At 45.2% G+C, this 19,214-nt stretch overlaps 1 protein-coding gene across 1 annotated transcript in view; it reads right to left on the reverse strand.

Annotated features, from left to right (window-relative positions):
* GPA33 (glycoprotein A33) overlaps positions 1-19,214 on the reverse strand; it is a 78,825-nt gene that overhangs the window by 38,048 nt on the left and 21,563 nt on the right. The window lies entirely within an intron of this gene.

The raw sequence follows: 19,214 nt of genomic DNA on the forward strand, positions 1-19,214 counted from the left end.
GAAACTGCAACAAACATCAGAAGCACTTCTCCAGTCCAGCATGGCCGGTACAAGGTAAGGGCAGAAGGGTCACTGTTCTGGGGGGGGGGGGGGGGGGGGTCGGGGGTCGGGGGATTCTGTGTTGATGCAGGGGCACACTTGGAGCTGGAGCAGCTCTTCTACACTAGGCTAGCCACAAACAAATGCAGGGAAGTAAAGGAATAAATTGCCTCACATGATTATGGAGCTCACTGCACATTAGGCTCAGCCTTCCTTACTGCCAGACTGACACACATATCTCCAGGGGAGGGCTGGCAGCCTTTGGCCTGGGGGGCAAGTCCAGTCAAGTGGCCCATTGAACCACCAAATCAGCTCACCATCCATGCCCACCTGGTTTTAAAATGGATATTGATGTTATATAGCAAGACAAAAATGATACAATGTGGTAACATCATTTAATTTTAATAGTAACAAAGGTGGTTTAACAAAAATAAAATCTACATCATTCTATATTGATTGGTTTGCGCAAAATGTATCACGTCTACAAACTTTGGGATACAATTATTTATATATTTTTTTAATTGTTTTTACTAGTAATGGTGGTGATCAGTGATTTTTAGCGGACTGCGACATTGCGGCAGACAAATCTGATACTATGTGGCACTTTTTAGGGACCAGTGACACCAATACAGTGATCAGTGCTAAAACAAATGCAGTTACTGTATAAATGGCACTGGCAGAGAAGGGGTTAACACCAGGGGTGATCAAGGGGTTAAGTGTGCTCCTAGGGAATGCTTTCTAACTGTATGGGGAGTGGATGTACTAGAAGAAAAGAGAGATCTATGTTTCAGCTTAGCTGAAACACAAGATCTCCATCTTCTTCTGTGACAGAACAGCCGTCTGCCTTGTTTACAAAGGTAGACCGCCGTTCTGTTATTCTCCTGCATGATCGCGGGTGGCTGGCGGACCTCTGATTGGACCTGCTGATTGGCTCCCGCAGTGTCTAATCATAAGGGGAGCGGCGCCCCAGCGGCACCCGTGTGCCCCCAAGAACCCGTGCACAAAATCACCTAACAGTACGTGATTTTGCGCAGCTGGGCCCCCTGCTACAGTATATATGCGGTGGGTGGTCTGAAAGTGGTTAAGTTGGGAGAGTGGGACCTGTAGTCCTTCACTAGTTGGGAGATCAGGCGTGTGTCACACATGCTGTGCTCTGAGGGGCTCATGCTGGGACCTGTAGTCCTTCACTTTTGGGGGGGGGGGGGTTACATCCCCAAAAGCAAAGGACTACAAGTCCTAGCTTGAACCCTGGCTGAGATTTAATCATGTGATCTCCTCCTCTGCTGCCAGCTCATGATCCCATGACACAAGGGGGAGCCCTATGGGACCTCAGGGACCCAATAACTTTAACTGGACTGTATACAGTCTGTATGTTGATGTCTAGTTGCTCCTGGCACTATATACCTGTCTCATACCTGTAACAGGTATGGGACAGGTATATAGCGCCAGGAGCAGCTAGACATCAACATACAGGTATGGGACAGGTATATAGTGCCAAGGGGTAGCAGGGAAATATTGCAATGCTCCACATGACACATTTGTTGTCACTCACTGTTCTGCTCCCGACCACCTCACCTCAGGCAGCAGGTTGACTCTGGAGAGCAGTGCTAGTACAAGGTCATCCAATGCCCAGGGCAAAAATGGGAAACTGCACCCCCTGTCTATCACCCTCCACCAGCCCCTGCTCCCTGTTGGATGGAGAAGGGGGTGGGGCTGATATGTTGCCATGCGCCAAAATGTTTGTATTGTTTGTGACATGCAACTAAATAGTACCAATATTTAAGGCACACTACTGCAAACCAAAATGTTTAAAATTGGTGCACCTGTATGGGACTAATATTGACAAATTGTCCCTGGGTTGGTGGGTCACTAAAAGGGAAAAAAAAATTGTCTGCATTAGCGGTGTCACTGAAATTAAAAAAATGTACCCCAGTCGATGGTGTCACCGAAATGAAAAAATGTCAGTGGTGAACACCACCACAAAGCTCTACCCCCGTATCCCCCAGTATAAAGCTTTTCACTCAACCCCTCAAACCCCCCTCCCCATACTATAAAGCTCTTTCTTAAAACCCCCACATACATAGCCCTTCCGCCCTCTCCACCCCCAGATACTTACCCAGTCCTCTGTATAGGAGGCACACTGTCACTTGCAAACACAGAAACCGGCAGAGGAAATCTGATTATTTTTTTAGAATAAATGACTGCAGTCAGAACAGTGGCAGTGCTGGAGGTGGTGGTATTGTGTACCACCCCGCTGCAGACAAAAAAAACAAAACCCTGTAGATAGGAGTGATAATGCAGTCACTCTTATAAAATGTTATGTATACAGAGATTCTGTATATAGATCACCTCACTAATATAAGGGATCTGTGAGGTATCAGTGTGGGAACTAAGTGTATGTTCCCACAGAAACAAAATCCTGAATTCATGTATAAACAGGTTGCTTTTGGTGGGCAGTGCTGCCACTGAATGCAAATAATGTAGTTTAATGTGGCCAACCTGCAACCGCCCTGCATGTGACTATTACATGGTAGTATGTAACTATCGGGTTAAACAGCTCTGAAAAGCAATTGAAGCATGGTTCACTTTTCAGAGGAGTAACTTCCACACATGTGAATGAGCACTTTAAAGAAAAATATCCCATTTGGTCTTTATGATTGAAAAATGCCATGATGTCTAGGTGAGGACTGGAATGTTTAGGAGAGGACCTTCTCTCTTTTCATTGAAAGTCTTCATAATGGACTACTTCAGTCCATCAGTCAAGTCCACATAAGAAGGCCAATCAAAAGATCACCAAACAGACAAAGGTACCTAAGTAAAAGCCAAATTATTAAATGGTAGGTGCTTATTATGAACAAAAGCATGAAGCACCAGCCCTGGTTTTAGGAGGTGATCCTTCTCCTCCAGCTTGCATTAACAGAAGCCAACCAAACAAATGCAGGGAAGTAAAGGGTTAACCTCCTCACCTGATAACAGAACCTTTGCTGCACACTCAGGCTCAGCTTTATTTATTGCCAGTGGACAGACTGACAGTATAACTCAGAAACTGGAGATAAGTTAAAGAAGTAGTGCAGGGATAGCTGAAGATAGCAGAGCTCCTCCGTCTCCCTGTAACATCGGAGATCGAGATATGTGTGTCAGTCTGGCAGTAAGGAAGGCTGAGCCTAATGTGCAGTGAGCTCCATAATCATGTGAGGCAATTTATTCCTTTACTTCCCTGCATTTGTTTGTGGCTAGCCTAGTGTAGAAGAGCTGCTCCAGCTCCAAGTGTGCCCCTGCATCAACACAGAATCCCCCGACCCCCGACCCCCCCCCCCCCCCCCAGAACAGTGACCCTTCTGCCCTTACCTTGTACCGGCCATGCTGGACTGGAGAAGTGCTTCTGATGTTTGTTGCAGTTTCAGTCCTGGATTCCTGCAGGCAAAAATTTCGCCAGTTCCTCTTCTCTTCTGCAGTGGCCTGCACAGTGGGAGATGGAGGGAGGAAGTGGGTGGAGCCAGTAATAGGCACGGAGGAGGACTAAGAAGATCCTTCTCCGCTCTGCATGCTGGGTCCCTTCTCAGCCTCTCTTCCTCCTCGGGACCGTGACGTCACTGGTTGCTAGACGCCAAGCGGCTGGCTATTCTAGCAACCAGTCTAGATCAGATTATAGGGCCGGGTGGAGGAAGAAATGGGTCTCGGGGCCGCGCCGGCCATTCACCATGTAAGTGAAACTTACTGAAGAAACTGAGCTGATGCTGCAGTGGCCTTTTCTGGGGGGATCAGAGCGGCCCGGGGGGAAATTGCCCTCCTTCCCCCCGGCCCAGTCCGCCCCTGCTGACACACATATCTCGATCTCCGATGTTACAGGGAGACGGAGGAGCTCTGCTATCTTCAGCTATCCCTGCACTACTTCTTTAACTTATCTCCAGTTTCTGAGTTATACTGTCAGTCTGTCCACTGGCAATAAATAAAGCTGAGCCTGAGTGTGCAGCAAAGGTTCTGTTATCAGGTGAGGAGGTTAACCCTTTACTTCCCTGCATTTGTTTGGTTGGCTTCTGTTAATGCAAGCTGGAGGAGAAGGATCACCTCCTAAAACCAGGGCTGGTGCTTCATGCTTTTGTTCATAATAAGCACCTACCATTTAATAATTTGGCTTTTACTTAGGTACCTTTGTCTGTTTGGTGATCTTTTGATTGGCCTTCTTATGTGGACTTGACTGATGGACTGAAGTAGTCCATTATGAAGACTTTCAATGAAAAGAGAGAAGGTCCTCTCCTAAACATTCCAGTCCTCACCTAGACATCATGGCATTTTTCAATCATAAAGACCAAATGGGATATTTTTCTTTAAAGTGCTCATTCACATGTGTGGAAGTTACTCCTCTGAAAAGTGAACCATGCTTCAATTGCTTTTCAGAGCTGTTTAACCCGATAGTTACATACTACCATGTAATAGTCACATGCAGGGCGGTTGCAGGTTGGCCACATTAAACTACATTATTTGCATTCAGTGGCAGCACTGCCCACCAAAAGCAACCTGTTTATACATGAATTCAGGATTTTGTTTCTGTGGGAACATACACTTAGTTCCCACACTGATACCTCACAGATCCCTTATATTAGTGAGGTGATCTATATACAGAATCTCTGTATACATAACATTTTATAAGAGTGACTGCATTATCACTCCTATCTACAGGGTTTTGTTTTTTTTGTCTGCAGCGGGGTGGTACACAATACCACCACCTCCAGCACTGCCACTGTTCTGACTGCAGTCATTTATTCTAAAAAAATAATCAGATTTCCTCTGCCGGTTTCTGTGTTTGCAAGTGACAGTGTGCCTCCTATACAGAGGACTGGGTAAGTATCTGGGGGTGGAGAGGGCGGAAGGGCTATGTATGTGGGGGTTTTAAGAAAGAGCTTTATAGTATGGGGAGGGGGGTTTGAGGGGTTGAGTGAAAAGCTTTATACTGGGGGATACGGGGGTAGAGCTTTGTGGTGGTGTTCACCACTGACATTTTTTCATTTCGGTGACACCATCGACTGGGGTACATTTTTTTAATTTCAGTGACACCGCTAATGCAGACAATTTTTTTTTCCCTTTTAGTGACCCACCAACCCAGGGACAATTTGTCAATATTAGTCCCATACAGGTGCACCAATTTTAAACATTTTGGTTTGCAGTAGTGTGCCTTAAATATTGGTACTATTTAGTTGCATGTCACAAACAATACAAACATTTTGGCGCATGGCAACATATCAGCCCCACCCCCTTCTCCATCCAACAGGGAGCAGGGGCTGGTGGAGGGTGATAGACAGGGGGTGCAGTTTCCCATTTTTGCCCTGGGCATTGGATGACCTTGTACTAGCACTGCTCTCCAGAGTCAACCTGCTGCCTGAGGTGAGGTGGTCGGGAGCAGAACAGTGAGTGACAACAAATGTGTCATGTGGAGCATTGCAATATTTCCCTGCTACCCCTTGGCACTATATACCTGTCCCATACCTGTATGTTGATGTCTAGCTGCTCCTGGCGCTATATACCTGTCCCATACCTGTTACAGGTATGAGACAGGTATATAGTGCCAGGAGCAACTAGACATCAACATACAGACTGTATACAGTCCAGTTAAAGTTATTGGGTCCCTGAGGTCCCATAGGGCTCCCCCTTGTGTCATGGGATCATGAGCTGGCAGCAGAGGAGGAGATCACATGATTAAATCTCAGCCAGGGTTCAAGCTAGGACTTGTAGTCCTTTGCTTTTGGGGATGTAACCCCCCCCCCCCCCAAAAGTGAAGGACTACAGGTCCCAGCATGAGCCCCTCAGAGCACAGCATGTGTGACACACGCCTGATCTCCCAACTAGTGAAGGACTACAGGTCCCACTCTCCCAACTTAACCACTTTCAGACCACCCACCGCATATATACTGTAGCAGGGGGCCCAGCTGCGCAAAATCACGTACTGTTAGGTGATTTTGTGCACGGGTTCTTGGGGGCACACGGGTGCCGCTGGGGCGCCGCTCCCCTTATGATTAGACACTGCGGGAGCCAATCAGCAGGTCCAATCAGAGGTCCGCCAGCCACCCGCGATCATGCAGGAGAATAACAGAACGGCGGTCTACCTTTGTAAACAAGGCAGACGGCTGTTCTGTCACAGAAGAAGATGGAGATCTTGTGTTTCAGCTAAGCTGAAACATAGATCTCTCTTTTCTTCTAGTACATCCACTCCCCATACAGTTAGAAAGCATTCCCTAGGAGCACACTTAACCCCTTGATCACCCCTGGTGTTAACCCCTTCTCTGCCAGTGCCATTTATACAGTAACTGCATTTGTTTTAGCACTGATCACTGTATTGGTGTCACTGGTCCCTAAAAAGTGCCACATAGTATCAGATTTGTCTGCCGCAATGTCGCAGTCCGCTAAAAATCACTGATCACCACCATTACTAGTAAAAACAATTAAAAAAATATATAAATAATTGTATCCCAAAGTTTGTAGACGTGATACATTTTGCGCAAACCAATCAATATAGAATGATGTAGATTTTATTTTTGTTAAACCACCTTTGTTACTATTAAAATTAAATGATGTTACCACATTGTATCATTTTTGTCTTGCTATATAACATCAATATCCATTTTAAAACCAGGTGGGCATGGATGGTGAGCTGATTTGGTGGTTCAATGGGCCACTTGACTGGACTTGCCCCCCAGGCCAAAGGCTGCCAGCCCTCCCCTGTCGCCGCCAATGTTAGAGTAACAATTTCACCATGATTCTCGGTGGGGGGGGTAACATCTTTCACATTATACAAAGAAAAAATTGGACTGACAGGAAGGTTTCATTTTTTTTTTCCCCCAAAAAAAATTGCTTTTGAAAGACCGCTGGGCAAATACAGGGTTACATAAAATATTGACCGCCATTTTATTCTCTAGGGTCTCTGCTAAAAAGAGATTATATATATATATATATATATATATATATATATATATATATATATATATATACACACACATATACATACATACATACATACACACACATTTGGGGGTTCAAGTCATTTTCTAGCAAGAAATGCTGATTTTAACTTTTAAGCAATATGTGTCAGAAAAATGCTTGGGGGGGGGGCGCAGCAGGTAAGCCAATCCACTGGGTAATTGTGATCGCTCCCCATGGAGGGAGAAAGACGGTCTGCTGTTGTAACACAGCAGACCATTGTTCTCTGGAATGACCACAGAGCGCCTTTGATCCTCATATTTAGGATCACAGGTCTCTGTTTATTTCACAAGACCACCTCCCTCACAGTTAGTAAACACCCCCTAGGCTTACACTTAACCCTTTGATTGCCCCAGAGTTAACCTCTTCCCTGCCAGTGTCATTATTACAGTAACAGTGCATATTTTTTAGCACCGATTACTGTAGTAATGTCACTGGTCCCCCCTAAAGTGTCTCAAAATATCAGTTAGGGGTCCGATCTGTCCGCTGCAATGTGGCAGTCCAGCACAAAAAAAAAAAAAAAAAAATTATATATATTATATATATATATATATATATATATATATATATATATATATATATATATATATATATATATATATATATATATATATATATATATACACACATACATACACACACACACACACAAAATGACAAATCTTTCCCCTAGTTTATAGACGCAATAACTTTTGCGCAAACTAATCAAAATACGCTCATCGGGAATTTTTTATAAAAAATACGTAGCAGAATGCGATTGGGAATGTTATATAGCAGAATGCGAAAAAAAATATTGATTTTTTTCCCCGAATTGACACTTTTTTTGTTTATAGCAGGGGAAAAAAAAAAAAAAAAAAGGCAGCTGCAAAGTTATACAGCCATCAGCTGTGAGCAGAGAACTCCTCTGCACTGAACCATGGAAATGCCAGATTAAGATCATAAGGGGGTTGAATTGAGATCACAATTTTTTTTTAAATGATTAATTGTGCAGCTCTACTGTCCATACATTTGAGACCTGCAGCCCGTTATTGGATAGTGAAGGAGCATCGGAATACCAGCAAGGGCATCCCTCCATTCTGTTACTTGTCAGCATGTTCCTCTCTGGCACATGTGCATGCAGCATGCCTGATTGGCTCCTAGTGCTGCTGCTCCCCTTGCCAGTCTGAGTTCTGTTGTACAGTGGTTTGCAAGAGGCCGATACCAAGATATCATCTAGTTCTAACACTGGATGCCTTGGTCATGTATTTTTTTTTTTTTTTTAATTAGTACTTAATTGCATCCATTGTTTTTTTTTTTTTGCTTTTTTAATATGCCCGGAGGAGTGCAGTTTTAAATGAAAGCTGCAGGCTATGGATTGTATCTGGAATATCAGCTAGGCATAATCTTGTTATAAACACTATTTAGTTACTTAAAAAAAAAAACACACACACCTGTAATGATTTTTTAATACCAAACTGCATTCTCTTTAATCTGCCTGTAGTGCAGTATTCAATGAAATATGCTGACTGTAATTAGTTGTGACTGGGATGTTAGCCAGCCTGGGTATAGGGAGAAATAGCATAGAAGCACAGAAGAGCCCCAGGGCAATTCTGAACAAAAAAAAAAAAAAAAAAAAGTAATTCATAATAAAAAAAAATATTATAAAAAAAAAAGATTCAAAATCAGAATTCTGAAATTAAAGTGGTTCTTAAAAGTCAGTGTTTTTACCTTTATGCATCCTTTGCTACTTGTAATACCCTCTCCCCCTCAACACTTACCTGACTCCCGTAGCAGTAGGAGCCACAGGCTCCTACTTCTGTCAGTCAAACTCCTCCTCCGAGGGTGTGGCTTACCAGCATGGTGTATATCTATGGACACACAGACTGGCTTGGGGGCACGCATGCATGGATGCCCCCGTAGCACCCGGCTTGCTCAGGAGGCCCCCCGGGGAGGAAAGAGACTGCCAGAGAGGAGGGAAGGAACCATTCTGTGCAATATTGTTGGAGATACAACTTTAAAGCTTAGCCTATTAGCAGATTAACTGCAGTTCACAAATAGGACACTAGATGTCGCTAATGTTCAGTGATATGCTATGCATTTCTATGATGTGTTGAAATATCCTGTACACTGTATTGAACTTGTTGGTTATCTCTTCCTGTCTGTTCTTATTACAATGAGGTGACATCTTTGCTTTCTGTGTTATGTTCCAATAAAGAAGCCAGTTCCTGTTACTCCACAATGTCTGATCTGAATAGACTCCGCTGCACCTAGTGATCGCACTCTGCAACAGGTTTTGGGCCCAGGATCTGGATAAAGATCGACATAAGGAAGGTTTCCAGTGACATCTCCAATGGACAAGTAAGACTGTTTATATATAAAAGGAGGGAAAAATGTCTGGAAACTCAGAACTTAAACTCTCAGGTGGTCAAGTGGAACAATGACAATTATCAGCTATGGAAGTTTAAAGTGGAAATGCTATTATCTAGAGATGACTTGTGGGAGGTTACCACTACAGAGAGGCCACAGGACAATAATCAGGACTGGGACAAGAAAAACAGACAGGCACGGGCCACCATAAGCTTACTAGTGGAGGATGATCAGCTCATACATATACGCCATGAGGACACAGCGAAAGGCATGTGGAATGTTCTGAAAAGACTGCATGAAAGATCAAGTTTAAACAGCAAGCTGTTTCTGCTGCGGAAACTACAAAATGAGACTTGGAGAACAGGACATGCACGCGCATATAAATGCTGGAAGTGATTGCGCAACTCAGAGCAATCGGGGAGAATATAACAGACAGCCACGCAGCAGCCATGTTGTTATGCACTTTGCCCGATACATATACTGCACTGATCAATGCACTGGAGACACGACCTGAGACAAATCTGACACTAGCATTTGTAAACACCAGGCTCATAGATGAGTATCAGAGAAGAAAGGAATTGGTGCATGACTCCACAGAAACCGACACCAGAACCGCTCTTAAAGCTACAGAAGCAAGGTTACACAGGAAACAGACCAGAGTGTGTTTCAGATGCCATAAACAGGGACACAAAGAAAGACTGTACTATATGGAAAGCAGAGCAAAGAAGACAGCGTCCCTCTTATGCTAAACAAAAGGTCAAAGCTATAATCAATGATCCATGGGAAGGAAACTGGCCTGCCACATTTAAAGCGACAGGCAACAATAAATGTCAAGGCTGGTGCATCGATTCAGGGGCAACCAGTCACATGACAAGTGATAGAAGTTTTTTCACAGAACTTGATCTGAACAACAAAGAAACTATTTATATTGCAGATGGAAGCAAAATACATGCAGAAGGATATGGGCATGAATATGCGGGACACAATCTAGCCATACCAGTGAAAGATGTGCTATGTTCCTAATCTAGAAGGAGGACTCTATCTGTGAAGCGTCTAACAGCCAGAGGACTCACTGTAAAATTCCAAGGTGACAAGTGTACAATCCTAAACGGCAACCAGGTAATAGCAAGTGCCAAGCTGGATGATCATCTATATCACCTCGACACAGTGAAGGAAAAAAGGTGAGACTATGTACACACAAGCACAATGACATTATTATATATATATATTATATATATATATATATATATATATATATATATATATATATATATATATATATATATATATATATATATATATAGCACAGACACCCAGAATGCATACAGGAACTACGGAGGAGGAATCTGATAAGGGATCTAACAATATCCCCTTGTCCAGTTATTGCTAAGTGTGAATGTTGCATTAAATCCAAAGCTACAAGAGCAACACTTCCCAAAGTCAGTCAGAAGAGAGCTTCAAGACCACTTGACTTAGTTCACAGTGACGTGTGTGGTCCCCTAAACCCACCTACACCTGGAGGCAAAAATGTACATAGTGACTTTCATAGACGACTATTCAAGATACACAGTCACCTACCTAATGCAACACAAGAGTGAAGCTTTTGACAAATTACAAGACTACATAATAAAAGACCAGTAACAAGTTTCAGAGGAAGCCTCTCATACTTCGGAGCGATAATGGAGGTGAATTCACAGGATATAAGATACAAGAGTACTTAAAACAGAATGGAATAGAACATCAAAAGACAGTCCCATATACACCAGAACAAAATGGAGTAGCTGAAAGAAAGAACAGACCTCTGACTGAAATGATCAGATGTATGCTGACAGACTCTGGACTACCACAAAAATACTGGGGTGAAGCAGCTATGACAGCTACATATTTCCAGAACAATAGAGAAAACTCCATATGAACTTTGGCACAATGAGAAGTCAAATGTAAAACACCTAAGAGTATTTGGATGCAAAGCATTCATCTACATACCTGAAGAAAAACGCACCAAACTCCAAAACAGAGCATTTGAAGGTATCTTTGTTGGATACAGTGACAATGTCAAAGGTTACAGAATCCTTAATCCCAAAACAGACAAGGTTACCATTAGCAACAGCATAACTTTTGTTGAAGATTTCAGAGACCATGTAATGACAACAGTAGAAGCAAAAATAGAAGAGAAAACTGACATTGACCAGGCCATCTCTGTAACTTCTGAACAAACAGTTGAAGTGAGTGCAGACTCCACCAGTACTGAAGAGCAGACAAGAAGGCTCAGACACAAAACCGAGACGTTCAACAAGAGAAAACAAAAAAGGTAAACCACCTGTACGTCTCTCATACAAAGCAAGTACTTCCAGCATCAACGAACCTGCAACCTGGGAAGAAATATCTCAGCTTTCAGAACAAGAAGCAAATAAATGGATAAAAGGCTGCTGATGAAGAGATGAAATCCATGCATGACACTAAAACATGGACACTTACAAACTACCACCCGGAAGGAAAGCCATAGGCTGTAAATGGACTTTTAAAGTGAAATACAATGCAGATGGCACAATTGAGCGATACAAAGCAAGGCTAGTAGCCAAGGGCTATTCTCAAAAATACGGAGAGGACTATGATGAAACATTTGCACCAGTAGTCAAGCACACTACAATACGGACTTTACTGACTATAGCCATCACAAGGAAAATGCAAGTGAAACATTTTGATGTGAAAACCGCTTTTCTACATGGCGAGCTAACAGAAGAGATTTACATGGATCAGCCGCCAGGGTTCAAAGATGAACAAAGGCCAGACCTAGTTTTCAAACTTCGCAGGAGTATATATGGTCTAAAGCAAGCAGCCAGAGCGTGGAATATAAAAATAAATGAAGTGCTTACACATCAAAACTCTGAGGAGTAAAGCAGACCCCTGCTTATACACAAAGAAATTGGCAGACAGATGGGTCTATATGCTTATTTATGTGGATGATGTCCTGATTTGCTTTGAGCAAGAAGTGGATGAAGCAGAAATCCTAGAAAAACTTAATCAGAACTTCAACGCCAAAGATCTTGGCAACATAAAGAATTACCTCGGCATCCAGATCGAGAGAGAGGAAGATGGCAGCTTTCTTCTGAACCAAAGACACAAAATACAAGAAATAAATTGAAACATTTGGAATGGAAGACGCCAAACCAGTAAAGTCTCCAATGGAAACCAACTACCTAAAAAGGAGATGAATTGTCAAGATAACCCATTACCTACTAATACTCAATACAGGAAGCATTAGCGGCTGTTGCTCAAATTTTTTTTGGGGGGGGGGGGGGGGCGCAAAAAGAAAAATGTAATAGGTATTGCTTCGCGTCAAAAAACGCAGTAAAAAATTGCGTGACTTTGAAGTCATGGTACAGGCATGGCACAGGTGATGGTACAGGTGATGGTACAAGAGATGGTATAGGCATGGCACAGATATGGTATAGGCATGGCACAGGTCATGGTACAGGAGATGGTACATGGCCCCTTTCAATGCAGAGACCAGCGTACATGGCCCCTTTCAATGCAAAAAACGCTGTGCCCCCTTCAAAGCAAAAAACACTGTGCCCCCACAATGCAGAGTTCAGCGTGCATGCCCCCTTCAATGCAATGAACACTGTGCTGTGCCCCCTTCAATGCAATAAACACTGTGCTGTGCCCCCTTCAATGCAATACACACTGTGCTGTGCCCCCTTCAATGCAATACACACTGTGCTGTGCCCCCTTCAATGCAATAAACACTGTGCTGTGCCCCCTTCAATGCAATAAACACTGTGCTGTGCCCCCTTCAATGCAATAAACACTGTGCTGTGCCCCCTTCAATGCAATAAACACTGTGCTGTGCCCCCTTCAATGCAATAAACACTGTGCTGTGCCCCCTTCAATGCAATGAACACTGTTCCGTGCCCCCATCAATGTAGAGTTCAGCGTGCAAGCCCCTTTCAATGCAGAGCGCCACAGCATTGTCCCCAATCACTGCAGAGCGCCACAGCATTGTCCCCAATCACTGCAGAGCACCACAGCATTGTCCCCAATCACTGCAGAGCACCACAGCATTGTCCCCAATCACTGCAGAGTGCCACAGCATTGTCCCCCAATGATTGCACAGTGCCACAGCATTATCCCCCAATGATTGCACAGTGCCACAGCATTGTCCCCCAATGATTGCACAGTGCCACAGCATTGTCCCCAATGATTGCAGAGTGCCACAGCATTGTCCCCCAATCAATGCAGAGACCAGCGTGCGTGCTCCCTTCAATCCAATGCACTTACCTGGCGGCGGTTTGGCTCCCGGCGGCGGCTTCTCCCCTCCTCGATACTTCGTCCTCTTCTGCGGCGGCGGGAAGGTGAGCGGCTTCTCCCTCTCGGCCTCTCCTCTTCTCTGCGGCAGGCGGCGGGAACAGGCGGGAAGGTGAGCGGCGCCGGCTTCTCCTCTCCTAGAGACTCCTCTCTGCGGCGGCGGGAAGGTGACCGGGCGGTGACGGTGAGTGACTGATGCACGCACCGGCACCACCCCCCATTGCGACATCAGCGGGATGTCCTGGATGCTGAGGACTACTACTACTACTACTCCTCCTCACTTGTGAATAGTTCTGTTTCTTGGAGCATCCCACTAAATCCCCCTTTCCTATCCAAGTTCTAAAAAAGAAGAAAAAAAAACCTTAGTTACTTACCGGTGACGGTATTTCTAAGAGCCTTTCAGGACAGCACCTGGAGAGAGCGCAGCTCCACCCAATCCACAGGAAACACTGCAAATAAAAACTCCTCCTCTTCCACCATGCCTCAGTCATATAGTAGCCTCCGACATGCTGGAAAACATAAACTACCACAGGTTAAACATTTACAAATTATATTATAAACAAAACCAAGGGGGGGTAGCTGCTGCTGTCCTGAAAGGCTCTTAGAAATACCGTCACCGGTAAGTCACTAAGGTTTTCTCAGATCGCCTTTCAGGACAGCACCTGGAGAGGATAAGCGAGTAACTTACACTTAGGGTGGGACCACTGCCTGCAGAACTTTTCTGCCAAAGGCTTGATCCTGAGCTGACAACAAGTCCAACCTGTAATGTCTAATAAAGGTTGAATAGCTGGACCAGGTAGCTGCCTTGCAGATTTGATCAGGCGAAGCACCGGCCCTTTCAGCCCATGAGGTTGCCACAGACCTTGTAGAATGCGCCAAGATGCCTTCTGGAGGTTCTTCTCCTTGAGCTGCATAAGCCTGTTCAATTGCCCATCTGAGCCATTTGCCTAAAGTGCTCTTTGATGCTTTTTCTCCTATACGGGACCCTGAGAAGATGACAATGCATTTGTCTTTCTAAATTCCTTAGTTACCAGGAGGAACTGAAGTAAGCATCTCCTCACATCCAAGGTATGAAAGGATTCTTCCCGAGTATTACTAGGAGTTGAGGAGAAAGTTGGTAAGACAATTTCTTGTGATCTATGAAAAGATGAAGCAATCTTTGGAAGAAAGGCTGGGTCCGTTCTTAGGACTACTCGATCTGCAAAAATTGTCAAAAAAGGGTCTGAAATTGAGAGGGCCTGGATCTCACTGATCCTCCTGGCCGAGGTTATTGCTATCAAAAAGATAGTCTTCAAAATTAAATTCTTCAGGGAAGCCTCTTTTAAAGGTTCAAAAGGAAACTTAGTCAAACCTTGTAACACAATGGTCAAATCCCATTTGGGAAATACTTTAAGGGCTATTGGCCTGTTGCGGGCTAATGCCTTGAAAAAACGAATGATTAGAGTCTCTTGGGACAAAGTCTTTTCGAAAAAAACTGAAAGAGCCGCTACTTGCGTCTTTAAAGTACTTGCTGCTAGTCCTTTCTCCATTCCCTCATGGAGGAACTCAAGCACTGAAATTAAATTTTTTAATTCAAAATTTTTGCTGGAACACCAAAAGTTGTATTTTCTCCAGACTTTCAAGTAAATATCCCTAGTCACCTTCTTCCTGCTGGAGAGAAGGGTGGAGATAACTTTTTCTGACAGGCCTCTGGCTCTCAAGATGTCTTCTTCAGTAACCACGCTGTCAGTTGTAAGCGGTCCAGTTCTGGGTACACTAGGTTCCCCTGTGTCAAAAGATCTCTCCTGTACGGAAGTTTCCAGGGAGGTTCTGAGGCAGGAGGGCGAACCAAGGTCTCTTTGGCCAGTAAGGTGTAATCAGAATCAAGTTGGTCTTTTCTTCCCTGAACTTTTTGAGAACCAACGGAATCAGTTGGAATGGAGGGAACGCGTAAGACAAACGGAAATCCCATGGATGGGCTAGAGCATCCAAGCCCCAGTCCTGATCCTCCCTGTGTAGGGAAAAGAATCTTTGGACTTTGTTGTTCTGTTGACAAGCGAACAAATCTATTTGGGGAAGACCCCAGACTTCCACGATCTGCATGAATACTTCTTGATTCAGACTCCATTCTGATTCCAACACCTTTTTCCTGCTCAGCAGATCTGCTAGAAGGTTTTGTGACCCCTTCAGATGCACCGCTGTCAGAGAGGCTAGATTTTTCTCCGCCCAGGAGAGTAGCTGTATTGCCAGATCTGATAGCTGTCTGCTTCTTGTGCCTCCTTGCTTTGACAAGTAGGCCACTGCTGTCATGTTGTCCGACAGAACTTGCACATGATGGCCCCTGACTGTCTGTTGAAAGGACCAAAGACCCAAAAGGATGGCTTTCAACTCCCGCCAGTTGGATGATTTCCTGGACTCTGCTTTGGACCATGTCCCTTGCATCGTCCGGCCTTCCAGGTGGGCTCCCCAACCCCACGAACTGGCATCCGTCGTCAGACGTTTGTTCGTCTGGAAAGTCCATTGCAGACCTTCTTCCAGATTTCTGGAATTCCTCCACCACCACAGAGATCTCTTTGCTTTCGTGGAGATTCTGATGGATTTCTCCAGATGTTCCGGGTATGACCAACTCTGCAGAATGTCTCTCTGGAGAAGACGGGAATGCAGTCTTGCCCACTGCACTGCAGGGATAGCGGCTGTGAGCAAGCCCAAAGCTGCCATGGCCGACCTGACAGTAACCTGATGATTGGTTTGTAATCGAGCAACTGCGTTCTGAGTCTTCTCGATCTTTTCTTGAGGTAGAAACACCTTCTGGAGGACCGAATCTATTCTGTATCCCAGAAATTTTATCTGCTGAGATGGAATCAAGCTGGATTTCTCCAAATTCATGAGCCACCCCAGACTCTCTAGGTGGTCCTGAGTCTCCTGAAGGTGTACCAACGTCTGGCTCTTGGACTCTGCAAAAATTAGCAGATCGTCCAGGTAAGGGACAATTGAAATACCCCTCAGCCTTAATGGCTCTAGGGCATCCGCCATTACCTTGGTAAACACCCTTGGAGAAGATGAGAGGCCAAAAGGGGAGGGCCCTGAACTGCAGATGCCAGACCGATTCCCCGAGATTGACCGCCAGCCTTAGGAATTTCTGGCACTCCTGATTTATTGGGATGTGCAGGTAAGCGTCCCTCAGATCCAAGGATGCCATGAAACAGTTTGGGGACAACAGTTTGGTCACTGAATAAATGGTGTCCATCCTGAAGTGCTTGTACCGAATTGATCTGTTTAGGATTTTCAAATTTAGGATCATTCGGTACTTGCCTGAGGGTTTTTTCACTAGAAAGATCTGAGAATAAAACCCACGGCCTTGTTGCCCCTCGGGGACTTGGATAATCACTTCCTGTTGAATCAGCTCTTGTAAAAGAGACATCATTGAGGAAGCCTCTTCCGGATCCCTTGGAAGGGGAGTAACATGGAATCTGCTTGGAGGTGTCTCCGAAAACTCCAGTTTGTATCCTTGAGCCACTATATTCTTTACAAAGGGGCTTGCGGATACCTCTTCCCAACGTGGGAGGAACCATAACAGCCTTCCTCCCACTGGAAGACTGTTGTCACTTGCTTTTATTGGCCTGGTCAGGTGGTCTAAAGAGGACTCCACCTTTCCCTTTGCCTTTATGGGAGGTCCATCTTGATCTCTGATCTTGTTCACAACCTCTGTTGGTTTGTTGAACAGAACGAAATCTCTTCTTAGGAGGCGATTTCTTTTTTGACGGAAAGGCCTTCTTCTTATCCGCCGTTCTGTCAAGAATTGCTTCCAATTCAGGCCCGAAAAGCAAGTCACCGGCAAAAGGTAAACCACAGAGTTTCACCTTAGAAGCTGAATCACCTGTCCAGGTTTTCAACCAGACCGCCCTCCTGGCAGAGTTGACGAGGGCTGCTGACCTGGCAGACATTTTGATAGACTCAGCAGAAGCATCGGCCATATATTTTACTGCCTTTAGGAGCAGCGGAAATGAATCCAGGAGATCTTTCCTTGCTGTTCCAGCCTCCACATGCCCTTTAAGTTGTTCGAGCCAGCACTCAAGATTTCTGGCTACCACCGTGGAGGCCATGGCCGGCTTAAGGCTGGACGTAGAGGAATCCCAAGCCTTTTTAAGGAGAGAATCTGCCCTTTTATCCATGGCGTCTTTCAGAACACCCATGTCCTCGAACGCCAAATCCGTGCGGCGAGACACCTGAGAAAAAGCAGCATCCACTCTGGGCTTCTTGTTCCATAGGTGCGCCGTATCCTCTTCAAACGGAAATCTCCTTCTTAGGGATTTAGAGAAAAAAGGGGCCCTCTCTGGGTCCTTCCACTCTTTTTCAATAGATTCCGTAAGGACTTTATGAACAGGAAAAACCCTGCGCTTTGTCTGTTCAAGGCCCTGGTACATTCTGTCATGAAGTGAAACTTGCACCTTTTCTTCTGCGATTTCCAACGTGGTGTAAATCACTTTCAGCAACTCATCAACCTCTTCCAAGGATAATTTGTATCTGGAAGAACTAGCCACCTCTTCCTTCTCTTCCTCCTCTGAATCCCTGATGGAACAGAGAGCACTCTCCCCCTCATCTTCTGAATCGCTTGACACTGCAGACTTAGAAGTAGACGGCTGGGAAGATGTACCACCCGTTTGTTGGGAATCTGATAGAACTTGTGGCGTCCTGGATAACAGGGAACGAACTGAGGACAAGGTGTCCGTGAGTTTTTTAAATGAAGATATGAATTCATTATTCTGCTGACTAGACTCTTCCTTCACAAGGTCAGCAATACATGCTTTACAAAGTGGCTTCACCCAGGAATCTCTGAGTGGATTCTTGCATGAAGGGCATTTCCTTGATGCTGGGGCTCTTGTCTTCACTGTGGCTTTAACCTAGTAAAGAAAAAGCCATCATGAAAGCCCAATAACCACTATAAAAGAAAACCACCACCTAGTGATTTCTTGCAAGGGAGAAAATCGTGACCCACACCAAAAAGGATCAGAAGAAAAGACTCCCAGATGCATATATATCCTGTTAGACTGGGAACAGTTACTCAGTCTACAGGGCAGGCTCCAAAGGAGGAAGGAAGAAACCCCACAATAAAAGCTCACACAGTAAAGAAAAAAGAGGCACCACTGCACCTCTCCTACCTGAGCTTGGCCGGCGCTGGCGGTGCCTGCTTCCACCGTCGCTGCAGACTTTTCCTCCATGTTGTAGAAAAGCGCAGCTTGCTGGCAGATCTCTCCATTTAAATACCGCTTCCCGCGTCCTCCTCTGTGGACCGGAAGCGGAAGCGCCGACCTCGTGACCTGCCTCTGACCCCTGCGTGTATTGCGGTTGGAGCAAACGCCGCCACGCCCCCACCGGAAGTCCCGTCCACCGGAAGTGACGCCGCGCGTCCCCGGGATCAGAGTCCGAAAGTGCGGGAGATTCGAATGCCAAAAGCGGCTCCCCGCCCGCCGACCGGCCGAAGCGCGGACCTCTGACGCCCGGACCGGATCCTCCGATGGGTTTCAGCTCCCCTGAGCGAACGAGGTGAGAGGCTCCGGAGCATACCCCCT

Source organism: Pelophylax lessonae (assembly GCF_965119305.1).
Source record: "Pelophylax lessonae genome assembly, chromosome: 2".
NCBI lineage: Eukaryota > Metazoa > Chordata > Amphibia > Anura > Ranidae > Pelophylax > Pelophylax lessonae.